The 22,361-nt window shown below is 40.6% G+C and overlaps 1 protein-coding gene across 8 annotated transcripts in view; it reads right to left on the bottom strand.

Moving 5' to 3' along the window:
- Positions 1-22,361, bottom strand: part of LMBR1 (limb development membrane protein 1) — a 151,160-nt gene that overhangs the window by 59,947 nt on the left and 68,852 nt on the right. Inside the window, exon 1 of one of the 8 annotated variants that reach the window (XM_042976450.1) lies at positions 1,329-1,425. The exons of the other annotated variants lie outside the window; for them this stretch is intronic. The gene's annotated coding sequence lies outside the window, so the exon portion shown is untranslated. Of the gene's footprint in view, positions 1-1,328; positions 1,426-22,361 lie in introns of those variants that run through there. 8 annotated transcript variants of the gene reach the window in all.

A 22,361-nucleotide genomic window follows, 5' to 3' on the forward strand; every position in this document is an offset into this window, starting at 1 on the left:
TGTTCATAGCAAGGGAGGCCGGTGAACCAGAATGAATGATGCTTGTATTTTATTTAACACATCAGCTCTAACAGTAGCTATTACTCAAGTGAGATGAAACACGAACAGTCCCCAGACACACTACGAAAAACACACTGCTACTTTCCTGAAGAACTCTCCAGACCTGCACTTCCAAACTTTAAACCACTTAGGATGCCAAAACATGACCACCACCTTTTAATGGTGATTTCTTTTTTCTTTCCTTCTCTCTTTCTAAGCCACCGTCTTTTTTCCTAAGCAAGATTATTACACATCAAATATTATGTGGAAAGTGTATAAATAAAATGGATAAAAAGAATCAGTGCTCCAATGTGTATCACTTCCTGACTCTGACTGGAGCCCAAATCCCATCTGCTTCTGACCAGCCCTTAGTAGCAGTCGGGCTCCCAAAACACGTAACGTGTGTCTTAAATGTTACGACATATAAGCTAAACACTGTAACAGTGTTATAATATATGAACTAAACAGTAGTGATCCTTGGAACCATCTGAGACCCACTGTCCAAACAAAAGTGTTTTAATAATAATTGTGGTAATTACTAAACAAATGTAATAATGTACTAATAACTATAATATAGAACTGTTACAATGATAATAAATGTTGGGGAATAAATCGACCAGAAGATTTACACACTTCCTCTGACATTTTGGTAAGAAATAGGGGAGTCTGGGTGGCTCAGTCAGTTAAGCACCTGACTCTTGATTTCGGCTCAGGTCATGAGCTCACGGTTCGTGGGTTCAAGCCCCACATTGGGCTCTGTGCTGACAGCACAGAGCCTACTTGGGATTCTCTCCCTTCTCTCTCTGCCTCTCTCTTTCTCTGTCTCAAAATAAATAAACTTTTAAAAAAAGAAAAGAAAAGAAAAGAAATATTCCTTGGCAGCTAAGTGTGTTTTTCTTCAAGTATGTTACTCTGCTTTGGAAGCCAATGCTCCATGGGTCTCTCCCATTTCTGTGCATCTCACAGATACAGGCAAGGATAGATAGCCCTTGCTCCGGACTGTCTTTTTAAGGATTTCTGGATAGCAAACAGCCTTGAAAAACAGAGATGGCATCTCTCTGAAACAGAAGTAGGTCTGTTTCCTGTCTGGTATGAGAAGAATAATGTCCCTCTACAGAACAAAGGGGAGGCAGGTGTGCCTGCAGCCCATTTGTGGGTTCCTCCGAGTTCAAGGGTCCTCAGCTATGACCTGAGCCCGCTGTAGGAACAGCCTCCACCCAAGCCGCGCTGCCCCTCTGAGGCTAGTGGGAGGGTGGAGTTGTCCTGGGAACAGGAAGCTGATGGCTTGCCTCGTTCTGAGTAATGAAGTCCTTTGCCTCTGGTCCAGGAGTCTCATGTCCACAACCACCGTGCAGGAATCTAGCAGACTAACTTGTCAGCTTGCAAGTACAGTAAAGTCTCAGAGCCTCCACAGTTCTAGCAGATTTGGGTGGCAAGGGTAGGCAGCTACCACGGCTTTCTGAAGAAGAACAAATAAGGGCCCAGAAAGTTGGGTTAAGGGCAATGAGAAGACTTCCAGGATCTTGCAGTGAGCTCTTACCCAAGCAGGAGGCAGGTGGGAGAAGTAAGGGTCCCCAAAGACCTGACATGCTGATGCTTGTCAGAGGCCGAGCTGCTTAGGGAGCCTGGTCATAGCTCCTTTCCCAGAGAGGAGCAGGGGGTTACTCTGTTTGTGCACAAGGCCAGCTAAAAAGACTACAGTTACAAGGAACTATTTTTCTTGAATACTTTGTGCTTTTCTGTATTTTCCAAATTTCCTAGAATGAATGTGTATGACGTTAATATGAGAACAAATTAATGTTTTTAATTTTTTTCTCAAAAGAATTAACTTCCAAGAGATTGACAAAATAACTCTGAAAATATCCAAGTTCAGTTTACGAGACATTATGGTGAGCTAGTTCAGGACCCCAACCCTAGCAGCAGACTGCTAATGTTCAGAGCCTGGTCCCATCACTGACCAACTGTGTAACACGGGGCCCATTTCTAAGCTCTCCGTGCCTCAGTTTATTCCTTTGTAAAAATGGGTTTATTAATAACACCCCTACTTTACCGGGTCATTAAAAGGATCAAATAAGTTAACATAAGCAACACGCGGAGCATTAGGCTGGATGCTTAGTAAGCACAATGTAAGGGTTAACTGTAATGACTCCAATTCTTGCCTTTGTCTTTAAGATTTCCAAGGATCTGTGGTTCTGAATTAAATTTACATCACCTTCTAACGCCAGCTCATCACCTACTTCCCGTCTCTGTCACCTACCATCCACAGGCCTGTAAGTCTTTCTCGATGATGTGAGCACCAGGTTCACAAGCACTTGTATCGCATCCCCCACCATCGCGAGTAACACACAAGCTCCTAAAGAACCTAACCTCCACTCTGCCACAGCCCCCCCCATGCACTAGCCCGGCTCCCTCTAAGCTCTCCGGCCGGGAGACTGCTCCATGCTTCTCTTCGACACATCTGGTCCTGAAGCCAGCACTGTTGTCTTCATCACGGTGACCTCCACTCCCTCACTCCACCCAACTCCCTCAATCGGTGTTGTTTTCACTTGCCTAAACCCGACGTTAAACTGTGTGCTTTAATGATAATCCAGTACCAATAACATTCTAATATTCCCGGTCCCTTTGATTTCCACCAGACCAGCTTAATTCCACTGGCAGCTCACTCCTTGAATTCTCGGTCCCGTGAAAGACATTTACAAAATCACGAGAGCCTTCCACATTCCAGAGTGGGCCTCTGCGGTCACTGGGCAATACTTATGCTGATTTCTGGCTAACAATTCCCTCAATGAGTTTTTAAATGTTTTCCCTTCTCCTTGATCCTAATCTCATCCCTACTTTCCTGCAAACTGCACCTGCCATTACCTCTTCCTTAGCAAGACACAGCTGGGCAGCCTGCACATCCCTCAGCTTCCTTCCCTACCCCCTGGTTTCTCTGTCTCCGTTCTTATTTCATTCTACAAAGGACAATGGCTCGGGCTTAGATGTTCCTCCTTTCCCATGCTGGATCAGCACTTCTCAAACTTTGAGAGGGGCTCGCCAATCCCCGACAACCAGCTCAAAGGCACCTCAGTCAATTCTGATGAAGACGCCGGCCAGACTGCTCTGTTCTTCCCCTAGGTGATCTGGCCTCCTCATGGAGCCAGCGACCCTGAGGTTTCTATCTGTAGTCCAAATCCGTAAACTGAGACCAAGAGCCACACATCCTAACTGCTACCTCCCCTTGGGTATTTCCCTAGTCCTAAACTTAATTCTAAAGTCAGACTCGTCATTTTATCCCCTAAACCTTCTCCTTCGGTGTTACATATGGCAATAAATGGCACCAATACCCACTGTGTTATTCTTTCCAGACGTTGGAAACATCCTTGTCACCTCCCTTCCTGCTGCACCCTCTGACACACACACATACACACCTTGGACCCTGATCTATTCAAACACCAAGTCCTTCTGATTCTCCTGTGTCCTTACCACTAAAGCCATCCGCTCCTCCTTCCGCAACCACATCCGTCTCACCTGGACGACTGCCTTGCCACCTCATAGTCCCAATAGCCAACTCTCGTCTCTCTCTGCCTCACCTGCTGCCTACATTGCGGTGGGAGTACGATCTCTGCAAAACACAACTCTGACCACATCACTCTTAGTCATGACTTGCTAACAGAAGTATGGGCCAGCAACAGGGAAACAGGTGCACTAATGCAACAGCAAATTAACCTCAAATCTCATTAGCGCCACTTCTAGCCAAGTGAGGTGCTACACACATACATCCCTAAAGTTGGGCCTTGCTTCTTTTGTTGTTTAGATCCTGAACAAAATAATTATAGACGACACAAATTATTTATGATTGACTAGCATACAAAAGTGCTGTCCAACAGACCCTTTCGTGATGAAGGAAATGTTCTAAGTCACCCAGTAAGATAGCAACCAGCCATATGTGTTTATCAAGTACTTCGAATGCCGTTTCTATGACTGAAGAACTGATTTTTATTTTACTTCTTTTTTATTTACTTATTTTAAGTAGGCTTCACACCCAGGGCGGCCCAACGCGGGGCTCAAACCCATAACCCTGAGATCATGACCTGAGCTGAGATCAAGAGTCAGCTGCCTAACCGGAGCCACCCAGACACCCCTGATTTTTAATTTTATGTAATTTTAGTTCTTTGAAATTTATATAGCCACCCATGGCTAGTGGTTACCATATTGGTCAGGGCGGAGTACCAACAGTCCGCTTCTAACAAAATCTGATATAATCTCTGTACTCTCAAGTACTTTAAGCTCAATTTTCTTAAGTGTTTTCTTTAATCTTTAATGTTTAATTATTTTTGAGAGAGACAGAAGCAGAGAAAGGGAGACACAGAATCCAAAGCAGGCTCCAGGCTCCAAGCTGTTAGCACAGAGCCCAACGCGGGGCTCGAACTCACAAACCATGAGATCATGATGCCCTAAGCCACAGACGGGTGCTTAACCGACTGAGCCACCCATGCACCCCTGAGCTCAATTTTCTAAATTTAACCTTGATATAAAATTACTTGAAAAACAGCTTGGTTAAAGTAACCTCATTTAACGTGCTATTGCTCTAACTTAATGTTTTTAGTACCATTTATGTCAAAAACAGGAAATCTACTACTAAATTCAAAAACTAACCCCTCTGTTTACATTAAGAAAAATTATTCTCTCATTTAGAAAAGTAGTTTTTAAAATGCAGCCTACATACGTATAATCCGTCCGACAGTGATACTTAGGTTCAAGACCTACATGTTTATCCCTATATGCTGACAAACTGAGTCCTCAAATAAATCTTCATGTCAAAAAAATTATATGTGAACAGTTTCTCTCAAAAGAAACAAGCTATATAATTCCAAGAAGAGGTTTTTTTCTATTACAGATATATAACATCGAGAAGAAATGTACACCCACATGCTTAAGCAGTCAAATAAGAATCATTTAAGAGAAAAAGAGCTCTATAGTCAAATCATATAAACTGTTCAAGATTTATTATCAATATTTATTTTTAAAAATAGTAAATAACTCATCAAAAGAAATCTGCTCGTTTTCAGTTATCAAACTAAGCAAAAAAGAGTGACTTGGCAATATTACGCTTACAGAAAAGGCTGCCACAGAAAAAGTCAACAAAATTGCTGAATATGACTAGGCCTGCTTATGAAATATTGAAAATAACCGATATAGTAAGAAACAGCTGTTATTCTGACTCAATCCACTAGGAGGCCAGGACAGTTATGTTTTCCTTTCAATTGCATTCTGTTTTTCTGATTAAACAAGACAAAACCAGCCCAACTTGAAATCAGTGAAGAGTCACCATTTATGAGCTTTAGCAAAACCAATAGAAAAACATAAACTTGTTCATTAAATGCAATGTGGCAGCTTTTTTGTCTTCAACAACTTTCGGACAGAGAGAAGAGAGGTAACAGGGCTATGAACAACCAGAGATTTCATGTATAAATTCAAAATTGACGGACTCATACAAGTGCCAGAAATACATGAACTGATACCACCACGTTTCTTGAGATCATAAAGGTATTACAAAGCCTAAAAAGTACAGTCTTGTGTGGCATGTAAGATGTGAGACTTTTAAACTTTTGTATGGGATTCTGTCTGCAAAGTAATGAAAGCATTGAGAGCTTTTATCTCTACCATTAATCACCAGCAGGACAGCATATAAGCAAAAAATATGCCTACTGCTCATTTTTCCATTAAGAGTCAGAATCGGGAGTTAGGAAGCCCCAAGGGGAAGGTTCCCATCAACTCTATTCTCCTATACGCTGAGCTAAAAGATGTGCCAGATGTCAGAATAACTTACTGAAATGCCCTGCGAGTAACAAAGTGGCAAAACATTGTCAGAGAGGAAAAAGGTTTCCATTGTTAATCTTAAAAAGGAAAGTCTCCTGAATACAAGGTCACAAAACTATTAAGAACGTGTTCTTATTATCAACAGTGGTACTCCTTTCAAGTAATTTTGAAAGCTTATATTAAGTCATGTATTACTAAGATTCCAAGAACCTTGTAATAATTTCATCTCTAGTATGAATAGTTATCTCAATCCCTCCCAAAAACCATTAATCTAAATTACTATAATGAAATTCCTCCCCTTTTACTAAAATCATAGTTCAACAAACACTCAACGTACGACTTAAAAACACCATCAAAACGAAGTACTTTCTTCCTGCTAACGAAACACTATATTGTTTTTAAGAAACGTGAGCTATGTGATTGCACTAGTTTCTCTCAATATTATTTTGGAAATTACAACTATCACAACGTTAAAACAGTTTAAATTAAATAGGCTAGTGAAGACTAAATACATGTAGACACAGCTTTCTTTCTAGATTGAAATAAGCACTGAATGCATAAAGTCTAAAACATTAAAATAGTTATATCTGCTTTTTGAAAATTTTCTGCTGGTCAATTACACACTTAATTGCTTTGTACTGAAGATCAATGAAGTGAAAATTACAATGTGTTTACAAAAGCTCTAACAATAAGCTGATATGTTTCTATGGTGATGAACATTTAAACAAGATTTTGCCTGGACATCCTGACCTCTTGGGAGGTATGTAAACACCACTTTATGTACTAGGGCTCCACCCACCAGGAAAGCCTGGGAAAAATTTCTACATTTACAGAACATTTAAGAGAAATATCAAGCCACCGCCTTCATTGAACAAAAAGAGTCTCTTAGTAACATTCAGATAAGGTTTGCACAGCATGCCATCAAGACTGCACCAGACGTACATGCAGTCATCTGGGGAAGATGGATGGAAGCACTAACAAGGAACAGAAAATACAGGCAGGTAGTAATTATCTGAAACCATGAAAAAAGCTACAAACAAGCATCTCTATAGAGTGTCAAACATCTCCCCCCTTGCTCCCAAGGTAATCATTAAGAGTTTGGACCAAAAAGTTTTGGTACCAGCTCAAAGAAAACAGCTTTATAGAAAGCTATGTTAAGCTATAGTGAATGATTTTTTTAATATTAATATTTTCTTCATTTAATGTAGTCTATATAAGATGGAAAAATTAAAACTTTATGACACTCAAGTTATTGTAATTTGACAAAAAGAATGTATTTTAGGATAAGTTAAAATAAAAACACTATCATTACCAGTTCATTTAACTAAGATGTTCATTGTATTCAAATTAAGCAGAAATTTCTCATGATATTAGACAAGCAAAAATCCTCCAGATTGCAAGTAAACAAATTAACACAACAAGTAAATGAAACAAGTAAATCAAAGAACTGAACCATAGAAAGACTGCAGGGACTCTGTATTAAAATTTTAAAACACAATTCTAAACTTGGAAAAAATATTTCTCAGTATTCTACATCATATCAGAATAACTTAAAGGCCAGCCAGTAAAGAGCCAGTAAAGAGCTTTCCTTCTATTTCAATAAATAGATTCCAATAAATCTGTAGTTCACGGAAATCTGTAGTTCACGGAATCAATTTCACGGAAAAGAAGAGACGGTAACTAACATTTGCCGAGCTCCTACCAGTTGCTTTGTATGTGCTCACTGAATCTTCATGATAAATTAGAAGATAGATTTTATTATAAATCAGGAAGCTCACGTCCCCAAAAGTTAAATAATCTGCCCCTGGTCACCCTGTTCAAGGCTTGCCAGCTTCAGGACCAGACCTGTAAACTCAGGTCCATCAGTGTCCAGAGCCCACGCTTTCCACCTCCGCACACAACAGAATCAAGACACCAAAGACAAACTGACGTGGAAACAGGGAAGTAGGGGAGAATGCTTAAAATCTACTGAAGACAAACCTCTAATTTAGTAAAGGAAGTAAAGCAAAACACATAAAAGCTTCTTTTACTAGAACATTAATTTTCAATTCCGAAATAGCAAACTCATGCCGAGGTCAAATACTCTGTCCTCTAAGAAACTTAATGCAATAGAAGCCAATACCACTATTCGTTTCATAAAACACTCAATAAAGACACAACAAAACTAAGAACATTAGAGTTATTATTTATGACATTACTACAGCAAAATGTACAAACTTTAAAGTGTAGAATTTAATATGAAGCACTGTCACATGATTTGGATGATCATGTCACATCGCTTATGTGGCAAAAAGTACATTCACACAGAAAGCACTAGGAATTCGAGAACACCGCAGGAGAGCTCTCCCTGCGACAGTGAACCACACAGGACACACGGACATGAAAAGCTTCAGGCCGTCTGCCCTCACTCCAATCACACCCTCCGTTAGCTGAGCTAGGCCCATCTCCCTGACTTCCACATTCCCCCCAGCTCTCAATAACAACTATCCTGGGTGGGTCGGTATGCACAAATGTGTGTTTTACAATTTTCCATTGAAAGTAAGTTGGCATTTTTTTAAGTTTATTTTATTTATTCTGAGAGAGACAGGGAGAGAAAAAGAGAGGGTGGAGGGCAGAGAGAGAGAAAGAGAGATAAAGAATCCCAAGCAGGCTCTGCACTGTCAGCACGGAGCCCAACTCGAGGGTCTATCTTCAGGACAGTAAGACCATGACCTGAGCCGAAACCAAGAGTCCGACACTTAACTGACTGAGCCACCCACGCACTCTAATAAACTGGCACTTTGGTTTTACATAGCAGCTTCAGTTTGGGTAATGTGAGCCCATTACCGAGAAATAAATAGGCTTTTGTCCCTTTCTATTTTTAAATAATGAAAGTATGCTGTTTAGTGTTATATGTCTATTAAATACTTAAAGGAACATGATCACATCCACTGTGGCACCCACGTGGCCCTCCCAACTGCACCAAACTTCCACACCAACCTGGTCAAGTGTAACCACTGATTTGAACTGCCGTGTTCGTCATTTATTGACTTTAATTTTTGATTGTGGCCACACACACACAACATAAAGTCTACCTTTTTGAGCATTTTAAAGTGTACAGTTCTATGGCATTACGTATGTGCATTCGAATCATTCTGCGGCCACCATCACCATCCATCCCCAGAGCTTCTTCACATTCTCCAACTGAAACTCGGCACCTATGAAACAATAAGTGCTCATTCCTTCCTCCTCCTGCCCCCAGCCCCTAGCACCCAGCATTCTATTTTCTGTCTCTATGAATTTGACCATTTTAGGGACCTCATACAAGTGGCATCACACAGTATTTATCTCGTTGGGTCGGACTTACTTTACTCGGCATAGTGCTCTCAAGGTTCATCCATGTTACGGCATCTGTCAGAACTTCCTCGCTTTTTAAGGCGAAATAATATTCCACTGTAGGTGTATACTACATTTTGTTTACCTATGAATCCATTGGTGGATACTTGGGTTGTTTCTACCTTTTGGCCATTATAAATAGTGCGCCAGGAAAATCAGTGTATGAACATTCTGCGAAGGAGAGACAGGAGGGGGACAGTGGAGTGGGAGAACCCTAAGCTCATCTGGTTACCAGAGGGGAGGTGGGGGAGCAGGGAATGGGTGAAATGGGTGATGGGGATTAAAGAGGGCACTTGTGATGAGCACTTGTTGAATCACTATATTGTACTCCTGAAACTAACATTATACTGTATGTTAACTAACTGGAATTTGAATGAAAACCTGGAAGAGAGGAAGAGAGGAAGGAAGGAAGGAAGGAAGTAGGAAGGAAGGTAGGTAGATAGATCAGTCTGTGGAGTGCTTGCTTTCAATTCTTTTGTGTATATACCCAGAAATGGAATTGCTGTATCATATATAGTAATTCTATTTTTAATTTTTTGAGTAAGCATCATACTGTATTCCACAGCATCTGCACCGTTTACATACGCACCACAGCGTACAAGAGTTCCAATTTCTTGGGGTGCCTGGGTGGTTCAGTTGGTTGAGCATCCGACTTTGGCTCAGGTCATGATCTCACGGCTCGTGAATTCGAGCCCCGTGTTGGGCTCTGTGCTGACAGCTCAGAGCCTGGAACCTGCTTTGGTTTCTGTGTCTCCCTCTCTTTCTGCCCCTAACCCACTCTCATTCTGTCTCTGTCTCTCTCAAAAATAAATAAACATTAAAAAAAAAAAAAAGAGTTCCAATTTCTCTACATCGTCACTGATGCTGGTTATTTTCTCAGGTGTTTTTCTGGCGGGGGGAGGTGGGGGGCGGGCAGGGGCCTGGTTTGCAGTTGTTGTTAGCAGCTGTCCTAATGGGTGTGAAGAAGTACCCCACTGTGGTTTTGATTTGCATCTCCCCAAAGACTAGTGATGCTGAGGGCTTTTCTCGTGCTTATGGGCCTCATGTGTCTTCTTCCCAGACATGTCTCCAGTCCTCTCTGCTCCTCTTTTATTTGACAGAATCAAGTTCTCCAAAATTGCTCTGGGCGTTCTTGGTTCTCTGATGTTCCATAAGAATTTGACTATCTGCTTATCACATTCTATAAGATAACCTGGTGGAATTTTTATTAGAGTTGAGCTGACTCTAAAAACAAATTTGAGGGGCGCCTGGGTGGCTCAGTCGGTTGGGCGTCCGACTTCGGCTCAGGTCACGATCTCACGGTCCGTGAGTTCGAGCCCCGCGTCGGGCTCTGGGCTGATGGCTCAGAGCCTGGAGCCTGCTTCCGATTCTGTGTCTCCCTCTCTCTCTGCCCCTCCCCCATTCATGCTGTATCTCTCTCTGTCTCAAAAATAAATAAAACGTTAAAAAAAAAAAAAAAATAAAATAAAAATAAAAATAAAAACAAATTTGAGAACTGTTATTTTTACCATATAAAGAAAGTCATAAACACAGAATACCTATCCATTTATTTAAGCCTTCCTTAACATCTTTCAATAAGATTTTTTATTTCCATATATTATTTCCATAAAGATTTCACATATCATTTGTCCGATTTATTTCAACATACCTTGGGCTGTCCTATTATAAGAATATTTTAAGTTAGACATTGTTTGTTGCTATTACTGATTTTTCTATATTTTTCTATTTTATTCTCTATTAATTTTTTCTATATTAATCCTACATCCAGGTTCCTTGCTAAATTTAATAACTTATCTTTAGATTCTATGGGATTTTTCCATAGACAATATCATTTGTTTATAAGGACTATTTTGTTTATTCCTTTCAATTTTTCCTTTTCTTGTCTAACTGTACTTCTAGTAACTCTATTACAGTGTTATTATTGAGACAAAAGTACTTAAGATGACATCCCAATTTTAAAGTAAATACTTCCAACATTTTACCATTAAGTACAATGTCAGTTGCAGACTTGGAGTAGATAATCCATAAGCAGGTTAAGAACGTCCCCTCAAGTTCTTAGTCTGCTTTTAATCACGAGTGGTTACCGATTTTACTAAATGTGTTTTGTGTTCGTTTTGAGATGCTCACTTGACTTTTTTTTTCCTCACTTGACTTTCCTAATATGAATTATAGGCATAGATTGCCTAAGGTGAAACCAATCTTGCATACCTGAAATAAAATTTTCTTCAATGATGACCTTTTGCTTACATGGCTGGATTCAGCTTAACATTTTCTGATTCATAAGTATTCACAAATAAAAATGGCCATAATGTTCCTTTCTCATACTATCCTTGTCTACTTTCAGTATCGAGATTATACTAGTTCCATAAAATAAAACTCTGAATGCTCCACCTTCAAATCTCTGAACAAATTTGTATGAAACTGAAGTTATCTAGTAAAAATATGCCACGAGCTGTCTGGACTTGATTTTTTTTAATCAGAATGACTCTGTAGAACATTCATTTCTGGCAATATCGAGAATCAGATATCCTTATTTCCCTCTGTGGGGAAAAAAAAAAATGTCTAAAGCACAAGGTCAAATATTTTTAAATCTCCCTTAAATCTTCTCTTTGTCTATTAACTCTGAGAATGCACTGAGTTTGGTACCTCTCACAGTGTTGGTTTTTCCCAAAGGTCAGGTCATTTTCTGAGTCCCTTATTCATCTTTATATCTAAGAGTTCTTGTCCTGCCTGTTCTCTTTATCACCTCCCGCCCGTGGTGACAACAGAACTAGTAAGTGGATCCAGAGAGTAGATGTGGGCAGGCAAGATCCAGCTCTGAATGGAGTGTCCAGCAACCTGTGTTCCGGTGGACACTTGTCAGTATCTCCTGGACTCCACCACCACAGCCCCATCTTCCATGCCAGCCCACAGTGGGTGTTACTGCTGCTTGCCGACTGCAGCTCCCCGCCGAGCACTCTTTGCTCTCTGTTCCCCACACCCTTTACCAGTAGAGCCACATGGTTTTAATTTTTGTTAAGGCCAGGTCAAAGAAGAATTTGAAAAACACAGATATACTTAGACAATTGGAAACGCTAAAATCAACTAGCTAAATTAGATGTAATATCCTATGGGACAACAAAATAAAATGCTTGGGCTGTCTTTTGTTTGGAGAAGAAATCAATTATATCAGACAAAATCATTTCCGTTGCTCTTACTTCCCTACAGTTAACTCTAACCCTAAAAGAAGTGAAATAGCCAAGTCGGTAGGAAATCAGCCAAAGGTACGCAGCCCTACAACATGAGATAACCCCCAAGGGACACTACACAATGCCCAGGACTCCACTGACAGAACACCCAGGACCTCTGCCCGTTTCCAAGTTTTGGACAACTTTTCCCAGCACCAGAAAATTTATGTACACAAAATACATTATTAAAGGAAAAAGGGCATAAAATGTATGTACACAGCAATTATATTTACAGAATAATCCAAGTACAAATACTGACAGGTAATTTGGAATGATATAAAATATAATGTGAGGTTAATTGGCTTCCAATGAAATTGGTTAAATTAAAATTAAAATATTAATGAAAAACAATAGAAGTCAAGATACACAAGAGAATCAATCAAAATCATCAGCCTCAAAAGTACGCTTTACGCAAGCCTGATGCGACGTAGAAAAACTAAACATTAAGGATCCTGCGATACAGATGCATTCAAGAAGGATTTGTACATTTGTAGAATTCATCTAGGAATCTCGAGGATTTCTGAACATTAGATTGGAAAAGATCTTCTTTGAACAGTAAAGCCAGGAGAGGCCAAAACAGCTTTCGAAGCTAAAGAGGACAGGCCAAAAGACTGAACTCCCATATCTGTCGACAAAATCAGAGCCAATTCAAGCAGGGACCACAAAACCTCCCAGTCTGGAAAAAGGCCAAAGAATGTCCCAAAATTAACAATTAGGGAATTAATACTGTATTCCAGATAAAAGGCCAGTAAAGCTAACAAGTAGAGACAGAAAAGGAATCAGAGACATGAGTTCAAAATGATGGATTAAACACACACTATTTTTAATCACAGAAGACAGGAAAAATATATAATAAACAATCAATCAATCAATCAATCAATCAATCCACACTGTCCCTAGCAGCTGCAACAGAACCAGACATACAATAAGTGGCCAACAGGAATTAACCAAATGAGTTATGCTAGAAGACAAGAGCATCCACAGACTAACAATGTTAAGAAATCCATAAATGATAGAAAGTAGATGGGATCAAATCAATGGAGAAATGTCCCAGAGAAACTATAGACCGAAAATAAAGGGGAAATAAGAGTGATCCCAAGAGCTACAAGCTTATAGTCAAAAAGTCCAAACCTTATAGAACTATAGTAAAGATAAGAATCTAATAAAGTATTTAAAAGTAATAGATAAGGGTAATATTCTTGTATAACTGCTTTGAATAACTGAATAATAACATAGAGAAAAACTAATTTAGATTCATTCTTTTCAAGCATCTCACAAAATTAATTACACAGATTAAATTACACAGATTAAAACTCACAGAAAAGGTACTAAAACTAAAAAAAAAGATTGTATTATTCATTCTTGGCTTTTAGGGATGGTAACACTTAAAGAACTAAGCCAGTATCAAATTACCAAGAGAGAGTGTAAGTTTAAAATGTAAAAAAGCTAGGATAAAATGAAATCAGGTTTTGTTTAGGTCTGCTTATATGGTACTTATTGTCAAGTCCTGAGTTTTCTCATATAATTAATTTAAATGCAATTAAGCAGCACAAGTCATAGTTAAACAGGACCAAGTAAAAAATGTGTATTATGAACCTTATATTAAATCAACTTTCTAAAACCAACTATAATTGTTGGTTATATTTAAACCATTTTTAACTAAAAAAATTTATTTATTTATTTATTTATTTATTTATTTATTTATTTATTTATTTATTTAATTTTGAGAGAGAGAACACATGCACACACTTGCAAGGGAGGGGCAGAGCCAGAGGGAGGAGAGAATCCCAAGAGGCTCCAGACTGTCAGCGCAGAGCTGACGTGGGGCTCAATGTCATGACCCTGAGATCATGACCTGAGCCGAAACCAAGAGTTGGACGCTTAACCAAATGAGCCACTCAGGCACTCCACCAATTTTAAATAAAATTTACTTACAAGTACCCACTATACATTAGGCTAAAACGACAAAATGATACATAATGCTTTGAGACATCTTCTATGCTAATTTCTTGGCCTGGGGGATTTCCCAAAAGGTATTAAATACTGAACCCCAACTCCTAAGAAGTAAATGCCTATGGATGAACTCTGAGGGGAAACTTCTGCCCAGAATTAAGACTGGGAGTCTTCCCCTATCAGTGAGCAAGGGGTGTGCATGCACACGTGCGTATGCACGGCTGTGCACATGTGTGTGAGTACATGCGTGCATGTGTATGTATGAGTATGTGCGTTTTAAACAAGAAGGCCCTTTTGCTGAAGGATTTCGGCAGAGCCTCGGTTCCAACTCCTGGCCTCCATGCGCCTATTAGCCTATGTCCCCTTGTAAGCAGCCAGGGGTCACTCACTGACTAACTCTTTGAGTTTTGTGCTGCCTGTTCAGTGTCGGTCTCCCGAGGTTTTCTCACTTTACTGGAACTATGCATTTGGTAACATAGGGATTTGGTTTTATTTAACAATGATATAAGCTATTTAATTGCCTTTAACTGTGTAAGAAAATTCATGAGTTGACATCAAACATCATCATAGAATCAGACCCAAACAAAGCCTTATGTATAACATATAGACTAAAATTTCTCTATGCATTACAACTTATGGTGTTTTTTAAACTCTAACATCTTAAACTTTTAAAAGGCTGACTTATTTTTTATAACCTTCATATTTTATTTCTACATATTCAAGTAAGAGAAGATTTCAGGCAGTTATTTGCAAATGTTTCTCAGTAAATAACATTCCAGGCCCCAGTTGTCTATTTTTGATACATAAACAGCCAAATTAGATATAACTGTTACTCCACTTTCTCTGGCTAGTATTACTTTTGAAGTTCCAGGGCCATCTGGACGTGCAGTATAGAACTGTTAATGAGCCAAACACCTTCACTAGGCTCGGCAAGGACTCACTGGGCGGCGGGTCTGAAGAGTCATTATCTGTGTCACTGTTGGCTGCATGCTCTTCCCCACATGCTTTTAGACCTCAGTGCCCCCATGTCCGTGGCATTTAAATAATCATTCATTATGGCACCAAGTAACATAGGACGAAGAATCCACACGGCAGAAAACACACGATGCTCAAAGCCACTCCTGTGGCTTGTGGGGTTCCCTGGAGTAGTCAATCAAGTCCTAGAACCACAAGCATGCTCCCCTGATCTCTACTGAAACCTGGCAAACTCACCAAATACACATTCACACGCTCTCAAGATGTTCTCTCCTAAAGGAAAAAATATACATGTATGGATTTTTTTTTCATAGAAACAGTATGAGGCATCTTTATAGAACTGCACTGCAGGAACCCTTCTCTAATCTCCAGAAGGTTTGAGAACTATTTGATCAGTCAATGCTCACACGGGGAAAAAACACTCTTTGGAGTCTGGTTCCAGCTCTGCCACTACGTCCTGGAAGTTTCCCAAGAAAACTTGGGCTTCAAGACCTTATCTATAAAATATGCACAATAAAATTTGCCTTGGTTACTTCTCAGATTTTTAACAGATCAAATGAAACAAAATATATGAAAGCAGTTTAAAAACAATAAAATACTGAACAGACAGGAACCTTTGATAATCCCTGGCTGCAGGGAAAAAAGGCTAGTGCCTATGCTACGTAAGGGTTTGCTTAGCCATATATTAGGTTAACAATCTCAACACTATTCTCAAGAGTTTCCTTTAACTTGTCATCAACTCCCATTACAACCACACACTAGCAGCCGTCTTCCTGCCTTTGAGGCACCCGAACCCGGAGGTGTGCCAGCGCTGCCCTGACAGGCTGGGGAAGAAGACGGAAGCTGGGAGAGGAGCACTGGGAGAGGAGCACCGCGGGCAGGAGAAAGCTCCGGGGCCGAACACGTGGCCCTCGAAGGGCGTGGCCAGGGAAGGAAGCGGCTCACACCTTGGCGGGTGGGCAGCATCCCGCCTCGGGCCGCAGTCAGGCTGAGCTCCACCACAGCAAGAGGCCTGGCACACCACCTCCCCTGGCGGGCACACACAGCGGCGGCTGTGGGGCTCATTCCTAACGGCCAGCTGAAGGACCAGGACACCAAGCAGAGGGTGGTAAGGCTTCTGTAAAGACTCACTGCATTTGTGAAGAGCCTGGAGGTTTAATTTAACCTGGAGGTTCTGGACTAAAAGCCTAAGCTGTACCAAAATAAAGCAAACTCTCATGTCTTCTTTTGTGCTGAGGCTCTAAAATGGTCCTAAAAAAAAACCAAAAACACACCCTGGAAGATACCCATGCAGGAACCCGGACTCGCCCCCCCTCCAGGAAGGGGCACACTGATGTATTGTTAGATCCTTCCTCTGACAAACCAATGGGACCTAAGACCTACCCAGCTTTCATGTTTCATTTTCCCTGTACAAAAGCTCTGTCTGCAGTAGGCAAAGTATATTTATTTGGGAATGCCATGGTAGATAAGAGAAAAGACACATCTATAGATGATCATGGTACAATTGTAATCCCTACTACAGGGGAAGGAAGCAAGTCCCCCCAAAGGAGGCCCACCGAAAAGACTCAAGGACCACCAGGAGATGCCACAGATGCCACCTACAAGTGAGAAGAGGGCTTCCTGGCAGAATACCACATGAAGACAGGAGGCCATGAAAGCACCTGGGGGGGGGGGGCGCCTGGGGGGCTCAGTCCATTAAGCGTCGGACTTCGGCTCAGGTCATGAGCTCATGGCTTGTGGGTTCGAGCCCCTCATCAGGCTCTGCACTGACGCTCAGAGCCTGGAGCCTGCTTCAGATTCTGTCTCCCTCTCTCACTCTGCCCCTCCCCCGCTCATGCTCCATCTCTCTCTCTCTCTCTCTCTCTCTCTCAAGAATAAACACTAAACAAATTTCTCTTTTAATTTAAAAAAAGAAAGGAGATAAGCTGCACAATACTATTAAGAAAACAATGGCTGAAAGGCAGCGTATAGATGTTACTTTGTATAGGAATAAAAGTAAAGACAGAAAAAATAGGACAGCAAAAATCCAAGTAAGAAATGATGAAGCCTGAACTAAGGTAATGGCAAAAGGAGAAGAACGGCATTCAGAATGCTTACTCAGAAGTTACTCAGAACACTGGAATACACTAAGTTCTTACTACACATTAAGTTAGTTACTTTATTACATCTCTTCTAAAAAAATAAATCAGAAGTATAATTTAATTCTGGGCATTTTAGAGGGAACTAAGATCATTAAAACAACACAAATTTTTCAGATAACTCAAAAAAGTTTAAAAACTTTTTTAAGCCCTTCACAAGTCTGTTTTAAAAATCAACTGCTTATAATAAAAATTAATACTCATTAGTCAATGTGGAAGGAGAAACATTAAGTATCAAGTAATCTCAACTAAAATATAAAAGTGTACAAATATTTAAATCTAGCATTCTAAACAACCTCAGATGTCTTCTTTGTGTTCTAAAAAAGATAACAGGAAATGTTTTCTATAAAACTGATGGTTTCAGTACACTTAATTCTAACTTTTTCTTGTGTTGATATAGCCTTATTTTTTCAGTTTTTGCCCGCTAATCTTACTTTTATCACTAAAAGGACATATATTTATATATACATACTTCTAACAACTCAGGGCTTTAAAATTCAATCATTCTAGAACAGTAAGAACTTGCCTTTCTAGATGAGAACTTATTTGCTTGCCAGAAAGTGTACAAACCAATAAATTCTTAAGTAACGTAACTGTTAATGACTTCAGCTTTAAAGAAAAGTAGATATATCACAACCTAAAATATTCCCTAATGCCAAAGCTATCAAATAATTCTACTGCCTCTGATTTATCTGAATACACAACTTTTATTTCTGGTACGAACGGGCCAAATAAATGGATTGGTAAAGTAATATACCAAGTTTCAGCTGTGTAGTGGCAAACATTTCACAGAGATCAGAAGAGTAACACTGTGTCATGCTGAATAAATGACTTCATGGACAAATAAGTATAAGTGCCACAGAGATTTTAATAGTCCCAACTCCAGTCGTCCTACGGACCTGTGGGTGTGTGCCCTACGTGCGGTAACCACATAGCAGCTCTCTAGTCAACACGAGATCAGACATTCGTTTTACTTTCAAATAAAGTTTATTCCAAACAAGGGAAGACAGTTTTCAAGTCCCCCCAAAAACAGTTTTGGAAAAGAGACTCTAATTGACAATGATTATTTCCATAACATTGTTTCGTGAATACTGGAAGTAATAAGGCCAGTTTAATTAAAAGTATGGTACTTTGGGGCGCCTGGGTGGCTCGGTCGGTTCAGCATCCGACTCTTGATTTCGGCTCACGTCATGATCATCCAAGCATTGTGGGATCAAGCCCCGCATCAGGCTCTGCGCTGAGTGTGGAGTCTGCTTAAGATTCTCTCTCGCTCCCTCTGCCCCTCCCCCAATTGCACATGCTCTCTCTCTCTTTCTCTAAGACAAAAAAATCCAAAGTATAATTACTTTAAAATCTGAACCTGATTATTTTTTGTTTTCTCCATACCAAAACTTTTCCCTCATTTAATAAAGAAGGAATCAGCTAATGATTTAATCATCATGTAAGACAGTGAGGCACTAGTTAATAATTTAATCATCATATAAAGTTTGAGGTTTAGTTACCTACTAAACATTTTGCCTATTTTTTTTACAACTTATACTGTTATAAGATAAAGCAATTTCTATCTCAAAAAGTAAATAAATAAAGCTATGTCAGCACCACCACAATTTCTTAGATGTAGCTTTGCTATCATCCCTAAAAAGTAATCCTCCACTAATCTTCCTGAAGTTTCAAATCAACTTTCACGTAGCTGATACATTTTGGCCCCCGGTGGTCACGGCTGCTCCTCCTGTATCTCAAGTACTTCCCAAATGTCCCAGGTGAGGTCAACAAGCCCCTCGGCAACCCCACAGCGAGGTAGGTACTGCCGGCCCCTTTTACAGACGCAGACACCAAGAAACGCGCCCAAAGTCCCAGGTCGGGAAGGAGACGAGACCCGATTTAGGGCAGGTCTTCTAAATGCCAAAGCTCACAATCTGTCCACCATACTCTTATGCAGAGAGACAGAGAGAATCTAGCCTTGAAGTAGAAATCTCTCCTGTTTTGATAAACGGAGGGAAAGACTGCTGTACAACGGTCCACGTTATCATGCCATCACAAAGTATATGGGAACTGAGTGTACCTCTTAAAAATACAGCTGCTATTTAACAATACCAGATACTGTTACTGAAATTATCACGTAGGTCCCTCCAATACGCAATTGTACTGAGAACGGTGACAAGATCAAGACCGTTTCATGAACTAAATGATTGTTAATTCAAACTCTTTACAAACTCAATTTTTAAAGGAAGTAAGTATATTCTTTTCCGCAAAATAACACTTTCATGCATCTTTCTCTGACATCCCGTAACCCACGCCTTTTACAGTAGTTTAACAATTCCAAAACGAATCCCAAGGATAACAACGCTACCCGAATCGAATGTTTTAAAAATAATCATTCCTCCCCATGTTGTTTCTATGGGGAAAAATTAGTGCTCCCCAACTGGGGGAGGGCAGAGGAATTCTATTAATAAATTACTGAATGATTTTTTTTCTTGAAGGTGTTGGGAAAATCAAATTAACACATAACAATAGTTAGTGAGATATGAGTCCATTTTCTGTAATAAACACCAAGATCAAAACGCACCCAAGGTAAATTTCCTTGCAAGGTTTCCCAGCAGGAGTCTTCCTTTTTGTATGTGATTTCCTCTCACCCACAAAAACCAGGCCAAAGACGCGCATGTGCCGCTAACACTAAGCAGCACTTCCTTATTCACTCATGTCCAACAATTTATGGATGATCAGTGGCAAAAACGAGCAAAAATAATGAAAGAACGCAATGAAAGCTCTCTGAGACCACGCTGGACTTCCTACTCATTTCTGTGTCTCTTTAAGACGGAGGCCTGAGACAAATTAGCCACTGGGGGGAAAAAGTCATCTGGTCATAAAATACAGTACAAGGTCACTTTTATGTAAGTTTGCCAAAAGGGACATAAACCAGGACAATTTCACACTGTGACACAGGATAGAAACACATGGAACGGCCTCGGCCCCTCCTGCACTGTGCTGTCACAGCGCTCAGCTTTATAGGCCTTCCCAGCACCGGCACCCGGCTCTTTGCTGCCACCTGGTCAGTCTAATTAGCTAAGAAAGGAAGTTACCTCAAATTTTGTACTTTTTGCTTTGATTATCAAGCACTCCGTTTGAAGTTATAGGAGTCAACCTCTTAATCCTACAGACCGTGTGCTATGCTCTGGACGTTTGGGGATGTCTGGATAGCTTGGGTAATTGGTCAGGATGTTGCTGTCGCTTATGTTAAATTTTATGCCGAGACTTCAAATCAAAGATAGGCATTAAGGTGAGGCACGACGTAAAGTTACTCCCAGAAACGTCTTTGGCGTGTGATTTCATCTGCCCCCGATTATATTTTTTCGCTGTCATTAACCTGTTGAGTCTTCTCCTCATAACCAAAAGTAAGATGTTAAAGCACAACATGAAACAAGTTTATTCCGAACTCCTATTTAAACGCCGGCCGGAGGGAGGTCGGACCTCCAGAGTTCACCTTGCAGTCGGCAAACATCTTCTGACATCATCCCGGATAATCTAGGGGTCTCTCCGAGGCAGGGCGGGAAGAGAAAAACCACACGGCGGATGTGAGGCGTGAGAGGAAGAGTAGCGCTGGGGCCCCCACACCCTGGACTCTGCCATACGACCGCGGGACCAAGACACAAACCGCGGAGAGACATGTCCACAAAACACAGCGCCCAGCAGACGCACCCTTCTCGTCAGGGCTGAAACCAACAGTCAGACGCAAGCACAGGAAGTCAACACACACGAACACATAAAATGTGCAGCACGGTACACACAGGTGACCGCGAATAATACAGATCCGATGAACATTTAAGTGCTAACAGTAAGTTCGAGTTCCAAGATAAAAGTTGCCGTCTTACTTAAATTAAAAAATTGCTGTATTAAAGCCATTTACGTTCTCCTACCGTCGAGAATGTAAAGAATGGGAATAGCGAGGAGATGGTCCTAATAAAATAGAAACATGCACCACAGTAAGGAGGGAGAAGAAAGGCTTATTTAAGGCCCTTAAAAGGACATGGTCAACCCCCCCAGGCCTAAAATGTCCTGTTTGAATTAACATAGTGGTTTAATTAAAAACTAAGTAGAGAATTCTGCTTAATTTGATTTTCAATTCAAGCTCTGCATCCGCCCGTGGCTAGTGGCCAATTTCCGCGTCTCGGCACAATATGCAAGGGGCGGTTTTAAAATCGATTGCCCAGGGGAATCAATGGGAGTACGGTGGAGCCATATGCCGTTCGGGGACTCCACCAGACTTAGACATAGTAAAACAGCACCAGGAGGGTGGCCAAAGGAATAAAAAAGAAATTTAACTTAACCATATTTCAAGTTTGTCATGACTCAAATCACTCTGCTGAATCTACCAATTAGAAGCGTTTTTCAAGCCCTCTTCGATATCCCTTCGGAACGAGCTGCGTCCAGGATAACCAATGAGCACAGAGCTTTAGAGGATACGCACACACACAAAGGAATACACTTGCTAGCCAGCTGTGTCAAACATGCCAGTGACCGTCTGTGATGCGTTCGCTTCAGTGAGGCAGCAGTTACAGTCTGGGACACAGGCAACAACACCGTGTAAAGAATGACAGGTCTCCACAGACGTTACGGAGAACGTGCACTAGGAAACTCCTATGATCTCATGTTACAGAAAGGCTTAATAACGAAGGGTTTAAACACATGCTGCACACATTGAAGGCTGAACTGTGCAATGCTAATAACCCTTGCAGTTTTCACGCAATTGATTTTTTTAAGTTTGTTTATTTATTTTGACAGGGGAGTGGCAGAGAGGGAGAAGGAAAATACAAAGCACGCTCTGCACTGTCAGCTCGGAGTCTGAGACGGGGCT

The sequence above is a fragment of the Panthera tigris genome, chromosome A2, assembly GCF_018350195.1.
Source record: "Panthera tigris isolate Pti1 chromosome A2, P.tigris_Pti1_mat1.1, whole genome shotgun sequence".
NCBI lineage: Eukaryota > Metazoa > Chordata > Mammalia > Carnivora > Felidae > Panthera > Panthera tigris.